At 31.7% G+C, this 22532-nt stretch overlaps 1 protein-coding gene across 1 annotated transcript in view; it reads left to right on the top strand.

Moving 5' to 3' along the window:
- VAMP727 (vesicle-associated membrane protein 727) overlaps window positions 1-22532 on the top strand; it is a 65963-nt gene that overhangs the window by 37912 nt on the left and 5519 nt on the right. The gene's annotated exons all lie outside the window — the stretch shown is intronic.

Below are 22532 nucleotides of genomic sequence, written 5' to 3'. Positions count from 1 at the left end.
AGCGAACTGTATATATTGGACAATTATGTATGTAGTGTCAGAAAAGGTTCCTTACTTTTTTCTTTATTATACTTCATTTTCCTATAAATTTATACTCTATCTTCCGTTTAATATTGAAAAACCTTAGGTAGATCATGATGACTTGAGTAAAGCAATTACACGGTGAAAATCTAAATACAAACTTTTGAACTATTATATACATATATACATATACACACACATACACACACTCACACATGTGTGTGTGTATTTATAAGTAGAACTAGGGTGTTTTTACGCTCATCAAAGTCTTGATAAGCTTGACTAAAAGACATCAGATATACTTTAAACGACTAACTCAAATCATTGATACCGATCTACTTCATGGGTGATGTATATATGGAAATTATCCTTTTTGGTTTCTTGAATACAGTACACTATATCAATGTGATGTTCTAGGAGATAATCCCTGAGAGATCTATGTTTATCAGAAAGTCCATGGCCTCTAGCATTCCAAGTAAAGATATTAACCATAAAATCTAACTTGAACCCCCTGGTTGCACAGCCTGAATATCCACAATAATATCTCTAAGGGCAGTGGTAGGATTAGAGGTTTTATGTGAGAGATAAGATCAGAAAGGGAGGAGGTAAATGTGTCAGTAAATGTTCCAGATCTGTCAAACTTGTGTAAGGGACTTGTTCAAGAATGAATTTACCTGAAGTAGAGTCAACTTTTCCTATCTTAATCTTAAAATGATCTACACAAATTCAACGGAAATAAAATATTAGTAATTAACGGACTAATTACTATGTACCATCTCCAAAAATAGAGAAAAAACAAAATATATGCACAATATGGATGTGAAACTAACAGATCCCCCAACACAACAATTCACAAACTGATCGATCTAGTAAGCATATATACACAAATCGGAGGATCGATCCACTAAGATCTGGGTCATCCAATTATGATTTGAAGAAATAAGAATTAATATTAAATAAAATATTCTTATAATTAGATAGAAAAATATGCAGAGAGAAGTACCAAAGAGGAGAGGAGAGGACGAGTACTGTCTTCGTAACTTTTTTTTTTTTTTGAGGGCACAAGGATACACACAGATAAAGTAGTCAATCTTATATATTAACTGAATGTTCCTAACCTACTTCACAAGCAAAGGCATTAATATATTCTAATGTAAAGCATGTAGAATTTGTATTGCTTGAAGATATGTAGTACATATGGATTCTCTCTCAGCCTTTTTCTAACCTACTTCACAAGCAAAGGCATTACTATATTCTAAGGTAAAGCAAGTAAGATTTGTATTGCTTGAAGATATATAGTACATGTGGATTCTCTCTCAGCCTTTTTCTCACTTCAATTAGACAATGCATCTTAGTTAATGAAATACAAGAAAAGAACTAAGTCTCCTTAATTATTCACACGTGTGTGTCCCGTCAATTTGAAAAATAATTAATACTCCTTGCTATTTTAGGAGTTTATAGGATATATATTTGGCTTGGGTACGGTTGAGATGCATCTTCACATTATGTGTATGCTTCAAATATCTGGATATATCCTTTTACGAAATTTTGTAATGCTAGCTTGAATAATTTATATGCAATCGACAAGACATCACAACTTCACTATTTAAATTTCTATTCCCCATTTTATTTTATATATATTTAGTATTTTTTCTAACCTTAATTTCCAATGGATTCATATATGCAAATTTTAATTTGACAGGATTCGTCCCTAATCAATAATATGGTGTCTGAATAGAAAAACGAATCTCTGCAGTTGCATTGGTTTCACTTACATTGTACAATATTTTTATTGTAGAGAAATATTTTGGTTCTCCAAGCCATCATATCTGAGAGCGCCCTAAGTAGTTTAACAGAAAAAACTTTTCAATTTTATCCAATTTTCATTTCCAGCACTAATATTCAAGTTTTGAAGTTTTGTTTATAACATTTTACAATATTACTCAAAAGCATTTAAACCTTTATCTGCAAGTATTAAATTCTAAATCTGTGTAGTGTTAGCTCATAACTACTTTCATCTTCAAGCTAAAAAAAGAATGATTAATTTTACCCACTCTATTTTTTTTTCTCTTATCATTCTCGTCTATTGTCCTAACAATCAGTAATAAATTTTACAAATTTAAAAATATGAAACATTTTCTACTCGATTTTTTTTTTCAAATGAGATTCAATAAAAAAAATTTGAGTTATTTTGAATGTCGTTTTTTTTAAAAATAAAGTCCATGAGCACTTAAAATTTTTAAACTTTTAAAACTCAGTCTACAACCATTTAAACCACTGATATCACCATAATACTATGCTTAAGAATTTAAACCTCTGATGTTGATGATATAGTATCACGCATTTAAACCTTTGTATACAACCGTTAAAAGTAGTTGTGTCAAATATTTAAATAGTTTCCATTTTAGGTTTAAAAGGTTGTAGACTGAAGTATAAAATCTTGAGAATTTAAAGTTCTCATGGGCTTTATTTTCAAAATAAAAAAAAAACAATGACTTGAAAAAATCTCAAAAATATTTCTTCATGGGCCTCATTTGAAAAAGAAAATCGAGTAAAAATCATTCATATTTTTAGATTCGTAAAATTCATCACAGATCGTCGGAAAAATGGACGAGAATTATCATAGAAAAATAAAAATAGAGTGAATAAAAGGAATCTTTATTTTGTTTGTTTGAAGAAAAACTTAGGAGTTAAAATTACACAAATATAGAATTTTAATATTTGCAGATAGAGGTTTAAATGTTTGAGTAGTATTGTAGAATATTATAAATAAAACATTAAAACTTAAATATGAGCGTTGAAAATTGAACTTAATTAAGCAAAATTAAAAAAATATTTTTTGTTAAATAAATATTTGAGGCTGGGGAGGCATGCTCGGAGATTTATTTGCGGGTCAATTATCAGACTTCTTTATTTTGAGATTAAGACCAGCAAATGTCAACTAAATAGAGACCCTCAAAATTTGCATTGTTGAGCCCTGAAATGTAAACGTTATCGGGACCAGTTAATCCATATCAGATTATTCCACTGATTGCGGACCTGGTTATACAAAAGACAGTAGCAGCAAGATTTGTTGGGCCATTTGCAGAAATATACATTAAATTTGGAATAATATGAACTGCATGTCTTTAACCTACTTCACAAGGAAAGGCATTATTATATTCCAAGGTAAAAGCAAGTAAATTAAATTAATTCATGTGGATTCTCTCTCTCTCCCTGCCTTTTTTTCTCATTTAATTAGGCAATTAATGCATCTTAATAAAAGAAACATATTCCATGCAAAAGGACGACAATAAATGAAGCCAGGCTCTTTATTCCCCCACGTGCATGTACTGTTAATTTTTATAATTAATGCTCCTATTTTATATATTGGGCTTCAGCTGAACATCTTGACAGCATGTCAATTTTGATTAAATTATGGAATGCTAGCTTGAAACAAATATATACAACCGACGAGACTTCGTCACTTCACAACTTTACTATATAAACTTATATTCCCTAATTTATTCTATACATTTACTGTTCTATAGGAATAATTTTTAACGGATTCATATATGGAAAAGTATCTGATAAGATCCACTGATTTTTTTATTAATACCCTAAATAATAAAGATAATATTAAATATGCCCTCGAATATTTTTTTTTTCAAATATGCCCTGATCGCCCAAACGTGGGGCGGCCAGGTTTTTCTATCCTAAATAATTAAGAAGATCCACAATAATTAGATGAAAGACAGATACCATGCGTCAATTAGGGATTGACTAAACTCAATGGTGGGCAGAATTTTCGAGATTTGGTCCATCCATCAGATGAAAAACAAAAGCCAGCCATGCTGCTCCCCCCCCCCCCTCTTCCATTTTTTTTTTTTGTCAAATTTACCGTTGATCAAAAGTTTTTGAACGGGAGTCGGTCCATTCATTGAATGGTAAAATGGATTGGGTCGAATGACAAACTATTGAGTCTTAATTAATTCATTAAATGTGGAATTACACAATATTCCAAAGCTAGTGGCCCGTGGCCCAAATAGAAACGAAAACTTAGACACCTCAATTACCGGAAAATTATAATTTCTGGTGCAAATAAGGGACTTCAAAGAAATGCAATCAAACATGTTTTGACACAGATATTGAATAGTTCAGATTTTGATCATGCTGCTTCAATTCTTTTCTCCTTTACATTTTTTTTATTTTCTTGTGTTGGAATTGTCAAATTTACCCTGTTGAATGTTTAAGAAGCAGATCCGGTCCGATCCATTAATGGAATGCAAAAGTGGGCTGGGCCCAATGAGGAATTCCTTCTAGTTGTCTTTTTTTTTTTTCTTTTTTTCTTTTTTTTTTTTTTTCTTTTTCTTTTTCTTTGTCTTTTTCTTTTTCTTTTGCTTTTTTTTTTGCCCCTGCTGTTTCAGGACGGTTATTACTAATTAGGGAGAAAATCCGTCCTAGAAACTGGATATTATTTATGTCACAATCCGTCCTACTCCAGCTTTGGCATCATCAGGGCTGAGTGTAACAGTTCTCTGATAACACTTTGTGGCCCTCTGTCTGTTGCCTGCCAACTGTTTGTAAAAATGCCCCAGAGAAGGAAATAGATGAGCATAATTGAGAAGGTAGAGATGAGAGGAAGTAACGAGAGAGATTATAGTGACTGGAAAGGTTGGTTGGATCGGCGTCAAGATCTGATCTCCGAGGGCATATCTCTCTCCTTAGTCCTTACCCTCCAGAGCACACCTCAACAGACTCCCCGACAATCTAACCTGACCGTTCTAATTATTCCGGTTTATTAATTCTATATTTTACAATCCCACCAGGTCAAACTACAAATAGTTTAACGATTTAAATAGGTTATTTCCAATTCATAGGGTGTGCAGGTACTGGACCTGGAGCTGATGGATGCGTGAAGGGTGCATGAAGGCTGCTTGATGCTTGGTAAGTTAGTAACGTGTCATGCGTACTTAGCAATTTTAATAATTTGATTTTTTTTTCATCCTGCGGAATTTACCAAATAAATTTTTTATAACCAAAATCATATTTTTAAATTGAAAATTTTGTACATATCTCTCCAAAAAATTGAAATTATTTACCCTTCTAAATTTCAAAAACTCATTAATTTACTCATTTTGTTGTCTTTTCTATTAAAGATCATCATAAAATACTTAATTATACTTAATTAAAAATAAAATTTAGCCTCTGTAAGAAAAACAATTAATAACAACCCCGGTAAAAAAAAAATCATACTTAATTATATTTTAATTTCTTACATAAGATTTCACTAAACAAGTTAGTTTGATTTATTAATAACAACATTTGCATTGATCATTTCTCTATAAAAAAGGAATTCGCATTCAATAGCCTATACAAGTAGAAAGTTATGTGACATTTATGTAACACTTTGTAATTTTAATTATGCGTGACATTTTATTACTTTAATTGTACATATTATAATTTCGGAGTATGAAAAAATTCATGTAACACTTGATTTTCTATTGATACACAAATTTTTTTCGAAAATCAAGTAGAAATATAGATTGATGACACACAAGATTGATTAATTTCAAGGTTGTTTCTTGAAAAAATTATTAAGCAATGTGACGAGGCGATCCCGAGTGATGGATTCGAATCGGATGGTCCTGATCTAAAATCCAAAAATTTGTTATACAAGTATATATTCATTTGAGAATCATATTAAACAGTTCGAATCCACTGTTAGAATTTTGAAATTAAAAATATTGATCCGTATTATAGACCAACCTGTGATATGCATAGTACCATAGACTCACTCTAGGTTTACTATTAATTAATTAATGTGTGTGTTCCTTGACCGCTGAACGTGAGCTTACATAATTCTTTATATATAAAGACAACTAAATTAAATATTTCTGATTCCTCTGACGACGTCGCTATAGAAAATAGTATCAAATATTTTTGTGAAACATTGACATTCTTAATTAGTGAATTTATCTGGGAATCCGGTGATCCGCTTTGAGATTCATTCCAGGTTGAAAGAGACAATGCAAATCTCTGACAATTGTTGTAGAATAGGTACTTTTTGCCGCTCTAAAATTCAACCTATTATTTTTTTTTTTGATGGTTGGCGGCCAAGAGATATATTGATATTAAAAATTGTATTTACAAGCCCTTGATGTCAAGTGACAGACCGAACTGTTATTTACTTACAAAAAGCCCATAAAAAATTCAACCTATTATTATAATTGTATATATTATAGCACTAATGCTAAAATTCAACCTATTATTATAATTGGATATATTATATGGAACCTGCTAGCATGCTACGCGTAACATAGAGGGCCTCTGTGCAATGGCTCAATATTCGACTTTTTAAAATTCTAACAGTCGATCCGAACTGTTCATCTTGTTCTCCATATTAATACGTGTTTGAAGACCAAATTTTACATTTTTTGAAATTTGTTTACTATTTTTTTAGATTTATTGAAAATCACTGTTTTTTTATGCATATTAGTATATTCCATATTATATATCAATCAATATGAGAACACAAAAAATTATATCATTTCAATTTTGTTTGATATGTAAACCAGATGGTGTTTTACTCGAGATTATTTTTATTATTGATGTTCAACAGATGCAGTACTTCTTACATATATTAAAAAAAGAATAATTATTTCAATCCCCACACTCCAGTACCCGCATTATACCTCCATCTCTTAAACAGATTTTAACTTCTCATAAACTAACTTAACTAACTAATTTAATTAAATTTATTCAAAACACTAGTATAAATACTTGGAAGATAATAAATTAATGCTTGCAAATTAAGATATTAATACTTGCATGTATAACTATATGGAGAGACCACTCAAACTACATGCGGAGAAGAATCATACACGTTTTTAGAGGTGAGTTTTTTTTTTTTCAATATCTTCCACATTTCTCACGTTCTATGAGGAATTTTGCGAATCTAAAACCACGAATGTATTCTATGCAATTTTATCTTTCAAATGAGATCCATGATGACGTACTTTCGGATTCATCGTCACACAAGTATTTATACCTCATTGTGCAAGTATTTATACCGCATCATACAAGTATTTATATCTATACTTGTAAGTATTTATCCCCAATCGTGGACCCCGCATCTCCGCATCACATTTCCCTAATCGTCCCTGCGTCAACCTTTCTCTAACAAAAATAGTTGACCACATAGGTATAAATACTTCAGTGCATAGTTATAAATACTTGTAATACTTGATATTAATACTTTTAAATGTCAGCAGTGTCATATGTGAAAAATATTATGTATAAATACTTAAATGACGAGGTATAAATACTTGTGTGATGACGAGCTCGAAAGTATATGTCATCATGAATCTAATTTGAAAGATAAAATTGTATAGAAGATGTTTGTGATTTTAGATTCGCAAAATTCCTTATAGATCATGAGAAATGTGGACGAGATTGAACAAATAAAATTGGGGGATAATGGGGGGATGAGAGTGCAGGTACTCATATCATCTCCCTTAAAAAAAATGTTATAGTAAGGTATGCTGTTAATTAGAGATGAATCTATAGAAAAAATTACGTATCCTATCAATAAATCTGCATGCTATTTTTATCTACGATAATTCAGTAAAGTTAATGCAGTATTAACTGAAGGATAAATTAATGATGCAAGTAGAGACAAACCTACAAACAAAAGGTACCTAGTAAGAAAGATTTGCGTGTGCTTAGTTAAGCATGCATAAATTTATGTAGTATTTAAGGTATATATAATCAATGTTTTAAAATGTGATGTGCAGTTTGCAAATGATTAATATATAACTGCATAGTACTTGAGCAATATGCTCCTGCTTCATACCTACACCAATTCATATAACTTAATTTATATTAAAAAAGTTCACCTAACTAGCTAGGTGTCAATAGCGCGCAATATATATATATATAGTGACTAATGTGCATTTGTATGCATATGGTCTGATATGTATACGGTCCAAATTTGAAATTTCAAAATCCAAAATGTCGATCTGAGTCGTTCATCTTGTTCTCCATATTAATATGTTCTTGGAGACCAAATTTTATATTTTTCTGAATTTTTTTACTATTTATTAAGCTATTTTGAAAATTGCTGATCCAACGGTGGCTGCTGATTTTCCTATTTTGGTAAGCCGACTGGTGGATTAACAATTTTCAAAATGGTTTAATAAATAGTAAAAAAATTCAAAAATATGTAAAATTTGGTCTTCAAGCACATATTAATATGGAGAACAATATGAAATGTTCGGATCAACGTTTTGGATTTTGAAATTTCAAATTTGGACCGTATGCATATCAGACCATATGCATACGAGTGCACATTAGTCTCTCTCTCTATATATATATATTAAAACGTTGAATGACTTGACTTTCAACTTTTATTCAAAAATAATTAGTAAACTTTAAAATTAATTATATTTATATCTTCACACAGTTGCAAAAACAAAATAAAGAAATTAAGCCCACGAGTTAATTTCTCATTTTCATCCATTGAAAATAGACCTAAATTACGTTACATTTTCCAATTGAGCTGTGTATGCAAGTAGCAAAAAGAATGAAGCGAGCTTAGCAAAACAATTTTCAGGCACAAAATATGATCTTGAGCGCTCCCTACTGTGTCCAACATCTGATTGTGCAAATGAAATTAGCCATTGTTTTGACCATATGGTGACTGTGATAACAAATTTTGTTTCGGAGGTACGAATTAATTTAAATGCGTTTTATTTACTTTAGATTAATAAAGTTTTTTTTCATGCATATTAGCTCAATTGTTTTAATTTTTAAATTTTAATACAAAATGTGTTGATTTTCACTAATATCTTATTTTAATTAAATTGATTAATACCAAATTGCCTTTTTTTTTCCTTTTGTTTCTGGTTTCATCTCAGAGAATGAAATTTAAAAAAAAATGCTACAGTACTAGACGGGATAATCTATCCCGTCCAAGATTTTTTTTTTCTTCTTTTTCTGCTAAGTGAAATTAGTGGAGCACAAATTTCATCCAGAACACTGTAGCTGGACGGGATAAACCATCTCGATCTACCTATAAATCGATAAAACCCAAAAGCTATCCCCTTTTCCGATATTTTATTTATTTATTTTATATTAATAAAAAATTCGGGAAGTAGTGGATGCCAAGTGTCCATATGTTAATTTTTAGAACTTAAAAAGAAATTATATTATATATTCTTCTCAATTAATTGTTTAGTGAATATGTACTTCCATGCACCTCTTACCCCTTGCGTTTAAAAAAAAAACTTAGCTTTCAAAATACTAACTTTTAAATTAAAATATTATTACAATTAATTTTAAAATATCCAAGGTTCCTGAGTTTTGGTGCTACCAATTCGTTTTTCAATTTTCAAAGTTCAAAACGTTGATCCCAACCGTTCAAGTTGATCTCTATATTAAAATGTGCTTGGAGACCAAATTTTACATTTTTCCGATTTTTTTTTTACTATTTATTAAGCCGCTTTAAAAATCGCTAATCCAACGGTGGCTTAACAAAACAGTAAAATTAGAAGCTAGCGTTGAAACAGTAAAATATACACACCAACAACTATTTTCCATAATCAAATATCCAATTTTTTTAAAATCAAATATAAACTCCCTTTGCTAATAATTACCTTGGCCCATAAATAAATATATTAACAAAATAATTTTAAACTATTTATCTCCCGATTTTATTATGTATAAAATTTAAAAATAAAATAAAATTCAAAAGGTAGCATGCAAATGAAAGAAACTCGAAACCTTGGTCTGCATTTTATCTTCTATTTAAGGTAATAGACAGATACAAAGTTAATTTTATTGGAGCAATCATTATCTTTTTCTTTTTTTTTCTGTGAAATGTTGCCACATTGGATTTATTTTAGACCAGTTGTACGGACATGCTTTAGACTGGGCTTAAATGAGACATCTTTTTGGGCTGCGGAGGCCTTATTTGCCCTAAGTATCATTCTTTGGAACAAAAACGCAAATTATGTACTCTTTGTGAAACCCAAAATTCTCTGTTGATATGACATTCAAGGGCTTACAACTCAGCCCAAAATTTAGATTAGAAAAATCTACATTTAATACATCTGTCACGAATTTTTGTGTTTTTACATTTCATGTAATAGATGTAATGTGGATGCTTTTTATTTTAATGCAAGCATGACTACGGGCTTCAATTAAAAAAATAAATGAAAGTTTCAACATATACATGTAGAATGTACTTAACAGTACTGTAATTAGCATGGTACTGCATGCGCCACCAGTGCCAGAAACATTAATACAGCCAAGTTAATACTTATTCAAAGCAAATTACACTTCAGAGTTAGCTATCAATTTGCTATCAATCTTGGCATTCGAGCAAATATCAGGGTTAGCTATCAATTTGCACAAATCAGAGCTGTTATTCACGGGTGTACCTGAGGATCAGAGGCAAATATTACTGGCACATGTTTTGGGATGCACAATAGGCTCTTACAACTTAACCATTCATATATCTAGGCCCACTTCTATCCGATCAAAAATTGACAGAAACTTTTATTACATACCCCTCATAGAAAATTTGAATAAGAGACTCGCCGGATGGGCGGTAAAATATCTTTCTATAGACTGAAGGAGCTTTATTTGGCAGTTTCTAGTTTGTGCTTGAGCGAGGGAGCTAATATCTTAGCTCCTTTTCTACCTTGTTTGTAATATTTACAAAGTTCAATATGTGGGATATGCGTCGAAGTGAATTGCATGTGATTTCATATTATTGATATGTTTGCCATTTTAATCACGATTTGTAAGAATTTGTAGTAAAAAAAAATGAGCGCCATCATTAGTTTACAGTTGTTAAAATTGCGGCCATTTTTATTAATACCCTAAAAAAAAATTAATTTTCAAAATAATCCTACATTGGTTTTTTTTTTAAATGCCCCAACTGTCAGGCCCACGGGCGGCCCAAAACACAAGCGGACCGCCTGTCCCACGGGCGGGTCACAACACTAGCGAACCGCCCGTGGGACGGGCGGTCCTCTTTTTTTTTAGAGATCTTTATTTTGATTTAAATAATTTGTGAAGAAAAAGTTTTCTTGTTTATAATGTATGCCAAAAAATAAAATATTTGATATATTTATGAAGTGATGTTGTAACTCTTTATAACTTTGATTTTTTTTTTTGGTGAATTTTGATTTTATTTGTCAGTTGGATATCAGAAGTCTAAATATAACATTAATTAAGGACTTGGCATTTATTCAAAAATTTTCAAACTCTGACAGCTTGTTGATCTTCTTCTCTTTATTTATGGTACTAAAACAGTAGTTTAGAGCTATTAAAATATGTTCAAACATCAAATTAGATCTCTGTCCATGCACAAAGTATCATAGACTGAACTCTGGTATGGTATCAAGTCCAAACTCAGTAGCCAAGCACTAGGCAAAGGCCACTGGTATAGTGCAATGCACTAAAAATATCAAAGTTAACCTTTGTTGGTAAATCAGCAAGTATGGATTGATACAGGGACTGAACTGCAAAAGTGATTGCACCAACATGTAGAGCATTCAAAAATACACAGAATTGATATAAATTTCAACTGATTTGGATTTTTTCTACAGTTAGTTATAAATTTTCAAAGTTTAATTTTCGAAAAAACTTTAAACAACCATAACTTTGGCTAGGAAACTTGCATTTACGCGTATGAGCAATTTTCGGAAAGAGAAGGATGAGACGGATCTGATTTTGCTCCGATGGTTCACCGGGCATCGTCGTATTGGAAGTATCATAATTTAAAAAAAATGTCATTTAGTGCCTCAAAAATCCAGTTTAAGTTTTTGTTCGACGGTAGGCATTAAAAAACAGCAATTTTGAAACCATCTTAATAAATAGTAAAAAAATTCAAAAAAAATGTAAAATCTGGTCTCCAAGCACATTTTAATATAGATTAAACATCTAACGGTTTAGATCGGCTATTTGGACTTCGAAACTAGAGATATGATCGCGAATTAAAATGCCCCGTTTAACTCACGAAGTAGCGTAGCCTTACTCTACATGTATATATATAATATAATACATGTATATATATGTATATGTATATGTATTTGTACATATTTATACATATATACATATATTATAAAAAAAATTGTATATATGTATATGTATATGTATATGTATATGTATATATGTGTATGTGTATATGTGTATGTGTATGTGTGTATGTGTATGTGTATGTGTATGTGTATGTATGTGTATATGTATGTATGTATATATGTATGTATGTATATATATATATGTATATATGCATAAGTATATGTATATATGTATATGTATATGTAAGCAAATCGTAAAGGATACTATAAACAGCTTACAACTTGTCATCTATTTTTGACAATTCGAAACTTTAATTTTGTCGTCTATTAATGTAATCTTTAATTTGAGTCAGAAATATATCCTTGCTTGCATGACTACATCAGGTTGAGTCAAAATCAAGTAGAAATTTTCTGGACATATTTATGTATTATGGAAATGTTTTGATGGACATTGGATCAAATTCAGTATGATGTTCGATCGGAGCCTTCTAATCCGCATTAAGATTTGTACACACTTGATCCACATTAATTTTAAAATTACTCAGGCAGATCTTGATGCGGACCGGATGAAAAACCAGTTTGATGATGTGGTGTCAACAGGATAGATTTTGAGACTATCAACTATCAGTTTGATGATGAAAATGCAGTAATTGTTTCTTTCGGTAATTAAATTTTCAAAATACTCATTTTAGTAACAATTATCATATATCTTAATAAATGAAAAAACTTCATCTAGTGATTTAGAAAATGTAATGACATACTATATTGACAGCAAATTAACATCGCATTTTATATAGTCAAAATGAACATCAGTATCCCACATCCTAGAATTGCATCCATTTCAGTTGAAAAGTTTTTTTTTTTAATTGAAGCCCGTAGGCATGCTTGCATTAAAATAAAAAGGACACATTACATGAAGCTGGTGTGCCAGGAGAAGATGAAGCTGCTGCTTAAATAGGTGGGGCTGCTGCCCTACGGGACATCACCGAGTGAAAGAATTATTGAATAGAGCAAAGCAAGCAATAACTACAATGAAGATTGTTTTTCTACTTGTTCTCCTTTTGGTTTTTTCCGGTACGTAATTAATTAGTTTCATTTCATATATATGTTGTTAATTATTATAGCTAGCTAGCTGGAACTATATATTATTATTTTTTTTGTTTTCCAATAAAATAAATTTAATTAGATCCAACACCAACAGTAAATGCATGTGATGAAATTGAGATATATTTTTCATTATATTGCACTGATCAGGGACGGTGCAATTTCAGAATGGATTGCACTCCCAAATTGTGCCAACAAAAATGTGGTGAACAAAGTTTCGGAAGCCGCATCAAAAGCCGATGTTAAGACAACAAATGTTATTGCCTGTATGACTGCTAGCAGATCGATGAATATATATATATATATATATATATATGCGTGCATATATAATGTAATTATGTAGATTGATCCATGGATCGATCCAATACCGCATTTAATTTAATTAATTTGTACGTATTACTAAATTTTGATTATATTAAATTGGCTGTTAGTCATTAATGGAAACTAATAAATTTGTGGGTATTTTCTAGCATTGTTAACTATATATTGAATTAAAATTAAAGTATTAATTAATTTTATTTGTTGATTTGCTTCTCCCTCTGTTTATTATCTATGTCGTTATTTTATATATGTGGCGATTGCATGTTGTCATAAATTTTATGTTTAGAGTTAATAAAATTAAGCCCTCAAATTTCTTTTATGGTAAACATAAAATTTATGACAACATGCAATCGCCATATATATAAAATAACGACATAGATAATAAACAGAGGGAGAAACAAATCAACAAATAAAATTAATTAATACTTTAATTTTATTTCAATATATAGTTAACAATGCTAGAAAATACACACAAATTTATTAGTTTCCATTAATGACTAACAACCAAATTAATATAATCAAAATTTAGTAATACGTACAAATTAATTAAATTAAATTAAATGCAGTACTGAATCGATCCGTGGATCAATCTGCATAATTACATTATATATGTACACATACATATATATATATTCATCGATCTACTAGCAGTCATACAGGTAATAACATTTGTTGTCTTGACATTGGCTTTTGATGCGGCTTCTGAAACTTTGTTCACCACATTTTTGTTGGCACAATTTGGGAGTGCATTCCATTCTGAAATTGCAGCATCCCTGATCAGTGCAATATAATGGAAAATAGATCTCCATTTCATCACATGCATTTACTGTTGGTGTTAGACATAATTAAATTTATTTTATTCGAAAACAAAAAAAATAATAATATATAGTTCCAGCTAGCTAGCTGTAATAATTAACAACATATATATGAAATGAAACTAATTAATTACGTACCGGAAAAAACTAAAACGAGAACTAGTAGAAAAACAATCTTCATTGTAATTATTGCTTACTTTGCTCTATTCAATCTCGCACGAATTTGCTTGCTTTGCTCTATTCAATCGGGCAGACAACTGTAAAATCTCGCACGAATTTGCCCCTTGCGACCTGGCCTCGAGCTGGGCTGTTCCTAAGTGGGTCCCACTGTAAGAAATAGAGAGCACTGCTGGTTCGTACTGTATTGGTACTGGGTTGGGATTTGTGACATGGACAGTGAGCACGAGTTCCAGATCTAACAAAGGCAGGTTGAGATGGAAGGAAGAGAGAGATTGAGACGAGGTGGTAGGTGGGGTTTCTTGGGCGGGCCCACATGGCAGTGAGAGTGGCAGTGGCGCATGCTGCTCCGGTGATGGCTGAGCCCCAGCTCCAGACCATTTTAGTTTGGTACTGTAGGTTGCTTTTCTGAAGTTCAATAGTTTGTTTTGATTTACTTCTATATATAGTCTTCAATTTGTTGGGGAGTGTTCGAAGTGGATCCGTATTGGGAGGTACCTGACTCAACGCAATTGAAATGGACGGCTCAGATTTAATTTTAGCCGGTGGGTGATCGAAATGACAGTAGAGGCAGTATTATTTGTGTTTTGAGATGCGTGCCAAGTTAAAAATTTCATTTTTGAACCGTCCGATTCAATTCTACTCAGGTAATACGATAGGCTTCAATTTGTTAGGTAGATATATGTATGTAGATATATGTTAGGTATATGTTATGTTAGATACATGTTAGGTATATATATGTATATATATGTAGATAGATGTTAGGTAGATATATGTTAGGCTTCAATTTGTTAGGTAGATATATGTGGATGGATGGGATAGGCTCTCAGCTCTCAGCTCTCATCTGGTGTAGAGAAATAAAGATGGGTTTATTTTATTTTTTTCGTTGACCTCATTACTTAAGTGTGAATCCTCTGAGATATCTCAACTTTTGCGTGACCAACATGTGTGGTTGCCCAACTTTTGCGTGACTAATCATGTCCCCCCCTTTTTCGATATAAATTGGGATTAATGATTGGTTATTTCCGACGTAATATTTAATAAATTTCTAAATTTAAAATATTCTGTACATTATAATACGCGAGCAAGTGATAATATTTTGCTCTGTACATTTACAAGAAACTCTTTTTGTTAATTTCTGCATTTTCAGAAGAGTTTTTATTAATAATTTGACTTCTTTATACGAAGACTGAAAATTTAATTGTTCCTTCAAAGAAGAGAAGTTTAATTAATAGAGAAAAGTTGGATAAATCTTCTAAATTTCACAGTACAGATATGGTAATTTAAAGTGATTAATTAACCGTTTATAATTTGTGAGAAATGAATACTATAAGTTAAACAAAGCCCTTAATTTTTTTTTTTGTTTAGTATACACCTCTATACTAGCACCAAAGCTGTACAATTTTGGCGAAAATTACTCTCCCATTATTTTGACCGATGATATTAAATTAATTTGATAACATGACAGTAGCAAAAATAATTTAAAAATAAAAAAATTTGGACCACTAAAATATAATCTATACGCGATACATATTGTCCACATAAAAAAAAAATGCAAATTTCTATATTGCACAAAATAGGTCAAATTTTTCAATAATCCAAATTTCAAATGATATTTGACTATTTATTAAGTAACATTCATATTACATAAAATTAATTCACAATCGATATATATTTGATTGATTATTAAATAACATTCATACATTCGAATCTGTATCCTCTACATTTACTCAGAATTTGAGTTAATGAATCTCAACTATCTGATTAAAATATGGACCAATTCGATTTGAAGTAAAAATGCATATTAATATTCGTGCCAATATGGATTGGATGGTCTTACCGCTCAGAATTATCTCAAATTTTGAGTTATGCAAACGATACAAAGTCGATACCTTCATGGTCTTACCGCTCATCAATTATTGTACTGCCTAAAATTTAGTTTTGAAAAATAATTTTTTTATTTGGCAATTATTATATTTTCTAATTTTTGAGATCTAGCAAATTCGAATTTAAATTAAAGATTTGAGTTTATTTAAATAAGATACAATTTTTACTACCTTGTAATTAATTTTCGAAATTTGGTATTGGGATTGCCGGAATTATAAAATTCGTCTACTCTTGTTGGAGTTTTCAGCATTTGGTATGTGAATTCCAATACTTTTCTTGGTTCAAATTCTGTTTTTGATTTCTAGTTTTAAAGCAATAGATAACATGATTTTGAGCTTGGTTTGCAAAGGTTTCAGTGGACTTGGTACCTGCTATGCACTATTCATATCTTTTATTTTATCTACTTGTAATGACTATCTCGTCTCAACACGTAAAAATTAAAAAAAAAAAATCTGATTTGATCATGCCACGGCACAAATTAATATCCTACTCAGTATGCATAATTATACTAATTTTTGTGAACTTTTTTTTTTTTATTTCAATTTCTCTTGGATGAGCAGGTAGACCCACTGTTGGCTAAATCAGAGCACTGTAAATGACCTCTTGCTATGCTCATGGAAAAGAAGATGTAATAAAAAACGTACCTTGTGGCATCAAAAGAATAATAATTATTAGTTCCCGCATGAGCATAGCAACAAGTTTGGGATTTGAGAAAATTATCTACATAATTTGAAAATAATTAATTTTTATAATTTGGAAAAATATAATAAATTTTGAAGTTCTAAAAAAAAAAAAATTATGTGAAAAAATTAAGGATGGCTATATGGAATCTGTTTAATTTGGTTGTTTGTATAATAAAAATACTTGAAGCTAATAATTCATATATTTGCAAATTTTGTCACTATGCTCATGAGTAAATCGGGAGATCGTGACCATTTTAGAATCAAAACACAAAAAGCATAATAATGAAAAAAAACTAAAATGAGTAAATATACCATTTGATTTAAATGGAAACACAAAATCAACTCAAACATGAACATTCCATGAAATCCCAACATACATTATAATTAACATACATTAAAACAGGAACATAAATAACAAGAGAAACCTATCACACATGCACAAATTAAGAAGAAAAAAAGAATTAATCAAGCATGAGGCTGAACGTAGCATTTCAATTACGAGGATTATCTATACCTTCAATAGTAACATGCTCTAGGTGACGAGGCTTTTTGAGGTTCGGGCATAGAACCACACGCAGAGTGGCAAGCAGTGGCATACCCTTTGGTTTCACCTCCAAATTCTTCAAGTTCAACTTCTTAAGTTCCATGATCTGCAACTGTGGAAATCCATTTGCGGAACAAACCATTTGATCCCCTGTGTATACTCCATCTTGTAAGCTCAGGAATTTTAGGACTTTCAGTCTTTCTAGCCTCGGCATGGGGTCTTCCTTCAAATCAGATTTGGTTAGGGTGAGCTTTGTAAGGTTTGGTGGGAATTCAACATTATCTATGAACAATTTTCGACAAATCATCCATTTTCCCTCTAATTTAATAGACATCACCGTCTTAAGGTTTGGAAAGGCTCTACAATCAACAAACTCGGGTGGTACAAAGTTCCCTGTAATCGCCATTGAGATGAGATGATCTATGCGACTCAAAAGGATAGAAATAGGCTTCCAGTATGGATTAGACTTGCAATCTGGACTGTTCGTATTTGAAAGTGCTAACTTTCTTAGGTTGATCAGGAAGTGCGGAAATTTTTCTATGTCTAGCCATGACTCAGGAACCCCAACTGTTTTTAGGATTTGTAGGTTTGGGATATTTGCTTTAGAGGGTGGGCCTTTGATTTGAGGACTTGGATTGACATATACGTGACGAAGTGATGGGATGTCCCATATGTATTCAGGTAGGGTTTCTATTGGTGTATCCCTAATATCCAAAGTTTGGAGAATTTTAAATTTGCTTACGTCCCCTATATATTTAGGAAGATCATATATCTTACTACCCCTCAAGCGTACATATCTTAGAATACTGCTCGTGTGTTCACAATTCCTTAATACTTGGATTGGGGATTTATTCAACTCCAACACTGTCAGCCAGTATGGACGTAGAGGAAGACCCCAATCACAATCAAAAGCTAAAAAGGAACGTAAATGGCTGGAATACTCCTCATCAGGCAATACACACTTGTTACCATGATGGATTGCTAAACGGGTGAAGGATTTTATGTTCTTTTTAGCATCTGGATTGGCAGCCAAAAACCCATCCCTCCAGGATTCCTTGATGATCAATTCATGGATAGGTTGACGTACTCGGCAACATTTGATTGTGCCTAAGAGTGACCTCTTTGAAACTCTAACCCACAACCTGCAATCAACAAGAAGAATAAACAAACATCAACAACATACATATTTATAATAGAACAAAATTTCTACATGGACATGAAGACCTTTTCAACTGTAACAAAATAAAGAGTCAATTTGAAGAAATTAATATAAAGTTGTTTTTTGGGGGAGTGTTATATGTCGCTAAATTAGTTGGGAGATTGTAGAGTCAACTATAACCTAATGTTTCATATATAAATCATCAATTTACTATTGGGACGTCATTCATTCTACAAAGGGGAACCCTGAAAATAAAAATGGGCAATCCTGAGCAAAATATTTTTATTTTCAGAAAAAGAAATATATAACATGTTTCCTATTTTATATAATAAATAAAATAATTCTTATCTAATATTAAAGATAGGTGCAAAGACTCGATGGAAGCTTTTCTAACGAATAGAGATTATTAGGTTGTATATTAAAACAACGATGTACGTATATATACTAATTAATGAATGTTAATCATAATAACAATCAAATCATAGTTTTCAAACTACGGACCTAAGAATTACATGTACTTTATAAGAACAAATGTCAATTTTACGGATTATTGAGAATACCTTTGAACAAGTTGCTCCAAGTACTTGTAGGCCGTCTCCTCCAAAGTCTCTCCTTCCTCTGGTGTAATAAATTCTTCAGCAATCCATATCTCAATTAGAGACCTTGCAGGAATCTCATAATCTATGGGGTAACATGCTAAATAAAGAAAGCACGATTGGAGTGATAAAGATAAATCAGAAAAGCAGTAGGTAAATATGTGCCTCGGAAGATGGTTAGTAGCACCATTATCAGAGTCACCAGAATCAGAATCTGACTCTTTGATCTTTTCGATTTGCAGGCCCTCTAACAGTTTCGCCAGTCTGTCGTGATTAGGATTATGATCAGACTCACCATAATCAGACTCTTTGATCTTGTCCAGATCATCTCTGACTTTGGCCCACGTGTCGTAGTCCCTTGGTTTGGGTGAAAATGAAATGACAGTCCCTATAAGGAGAAGAGCCAGAGGTTGTTCTTCACATGCTTCACAAATCAGTTCAGGGAGATTGTCCAGCTCTATAGATAAATCTAATAAGAACCAGAGTATTTCAACAGGTTCCTTCATCTCACAAAGAGCTGGAAACACTGTCATGAGGAAGAGTGCTCGGCACTTCTCCTTATTTGTTAAGCAGTATGAACTATCTGCTTTGTCAGGAAGCAAATCTTCAATTCCTTTTATGTCGTCAACAGAGTTCAGAACTGCATCCCTGTCTTTGAGCTCCAATACACCTTCTGTTTCTATGCTTTTGACCATACACCTCATATACCCAAAATAATCATTTCTATACCTCTTCCAAACTGCCAATAAACTCTGTAACTCGGATCTCAATGAGTGCCCAATTCTGGGAGAAAGTCGAATAATCTCCCTCATAGCATATCCTAGTTGACGAGATTTTACTCGCAGAAACTCAACATCACCCAGCAATTCATTGGGAAGGTTCTTTGAGCGGTTACAAATGTTTCTATAAAAATATTGTCTGAGGCAGTTACCATTTCTAAGCCCCTTCAAAATCTCAGAATCCACATAAACAGGGGAATTGTCTGATAAAAGAACTCTGAGGGCGGGTTCAGATAGCATTGCTTGTACGAAAGGAAAGCCTTCCATCTTTCTTTCAATGTTCTTCAAATCACACAGAAAATTCATCCCTTCCTCCAAAAGTAACTGCAAATCAAAAGACAAATTTAAATATATTAATGCTACAAATGGTGCATGATTAAAATATGAAAATTTCGGAGTTGCTAAAATTTGTTAATTGCTACCAACTTGAAGACTGTTGAATCTTGAAACTCTAGGCCTATAAGCCTCTGTCAACAGGATATTATTTTTCATATTTTGATATGTATAATTTGTTGCCGTAATTATGACTAGTAGGTAGTGATGCGGGCGTAATTTTCTAGAGAGGAGCTTTATTTCAATATATGTCTGCATGCTTAGAATTTAAAAATACTATTTATTTGTTCATTTTAAAAATACTATTTATTTGTAAGATTATTATTAAACATGCCATGTATGTTCTAATCTTTTACTTATATATGGCAATGTCATGTAATTCTTTTTTGTGAAACAATACATATAGATCACAAACCAAATTTTTTATTCATAAACTATTTCTTTTTCGAAAATCCTAACTTAACTACATATTTTCAAAATCTCGAATTGGTTTATATTATGAAAAATATTTTATTTTAACGATCATCGAATTGAATTTTTACATAAAATTTGTTTAAGTTATGAAAAATAATATAAAATTTGTTTAAATTGAATTGAATTTTTTTTATAAAATTTGTTTAAATTATGAAAAATATTTTATTTTAACAATCATTGAATTGGTTGTCATTATTATGAAAATAATATAAATAGTTACCAATATGACTTACTTTCTATGAAATTTTGTTATATTTTATCGAATATATGGACACAACTTTAAGATAAGAGTCATACTTTAATCGTGTGTAGAATGAATAGAAATAATTGTACTACCGAATTTGTTTTTATGTGAAGAAACTCAGAATCACCATTAATGTAAAATAATATAAAAATTTCAGTAAAAGGCAACACAATTGAATGCAGAATTATTAAGGAAGAAGAGAAACAAGAGACGGGAGACCTTTCAAGTCGTATGGCCAAAGGAAGAATTAATGGGGGCCAGCAAGAGAATGACGCGGATTATTTGAAAGGCTTAATTATTAATAATTTAATACATTGGATCCACAGTGTGGTGAAACACAAAAGAGTAATGAAGATGATATAGATATGAAAACTACAGTAGGAATTATCCGTATCGGGATCGGGATTGGTCCCGGCCTATACTGATACGGGATCGGAGTATCGGCTCAGGATTGGCTCAAGATCGGGTTTTTTTTATCTTTATGATTTGCTATGTGAGGATCGGCTCAGGACCGGATCAGACTCGGCTGATACCTACACGTATCAGTCGATCTGTATCGGTATCGGTATCGGCCGATATTTCCTATTATGATGAAAACTAGAGAATATCATATTATGTTTTCACAGAGCTAACTGTTAGGCTCAATGTTATCAGAACCGGACCGGATATCGACCCGGTAAAAGTTGGATCGGGTGGTCAATCAGTTTGACCACTAAAATTAATAATATTGGTACATCAATTTGAAACTTGAGCTTTCAAGAATGGAGATTGTATAAAAAAAAATTTCTCCGTTAGAGAGGTCAGTTGATTATTCTATATAGGCCATCTAATGAGTTAATAATTAGAAGGAACATGAACGTTTACATATAATTATCACAAAATATATGAGTGTACGTAGCTAAAGGAAGAGAAAATAGAAAGAACGGGTTCACTCCTGAACAGAGGATTAGCTAGCCACCCTCTCCCCCACCCCTTCCTTTCCAATCGTGCTTAGCTAGCTCTTAGAGTACTTGCTCACTGAAACGTTCTCTCTTTGAGTTACGATTTGAAAATCAGTAAGGGGTTGAAACTAAAGAACGAAATCAAGATCTTGCCTAGTGTGAGAGAAGGATTGCTCTGTTCAAAGGAGCACCGGCCATCAAATATCCACAAGAAGCCGTTTAATTGGGATATCAGAGAAAAGGAAGGAACAAAATTTGTTTAAAACTGAAATTTCTTTTTCTAAACTGTTGTCGGTTTTGTAATAAAACCAATAATAAATCGGGTTTGGACCGGTTCAGCTACATAAACAATATCTCCAAAGAACCAAACTGGACTGGATTCCGGG

Source organism: Carex rostrata, chromosome 32, assembly GCF_964058835.1.
Source record: "Carex rostrata chromosome 32, lpCarRost1.2, whole genome shotgun sequence".
Classification (NCBI taxonomy): domain Eukaryota; kingdom Viridiplantae; phylum Streptophyta; class Magnoliopsida; order Poales; family Cyperaceae; genus Carex; species Carex rostrata.
Note: the sequence above shows the minus strand (reverse complement) of the source record. Positions and strands in the feature narration are given on the sequence as shown.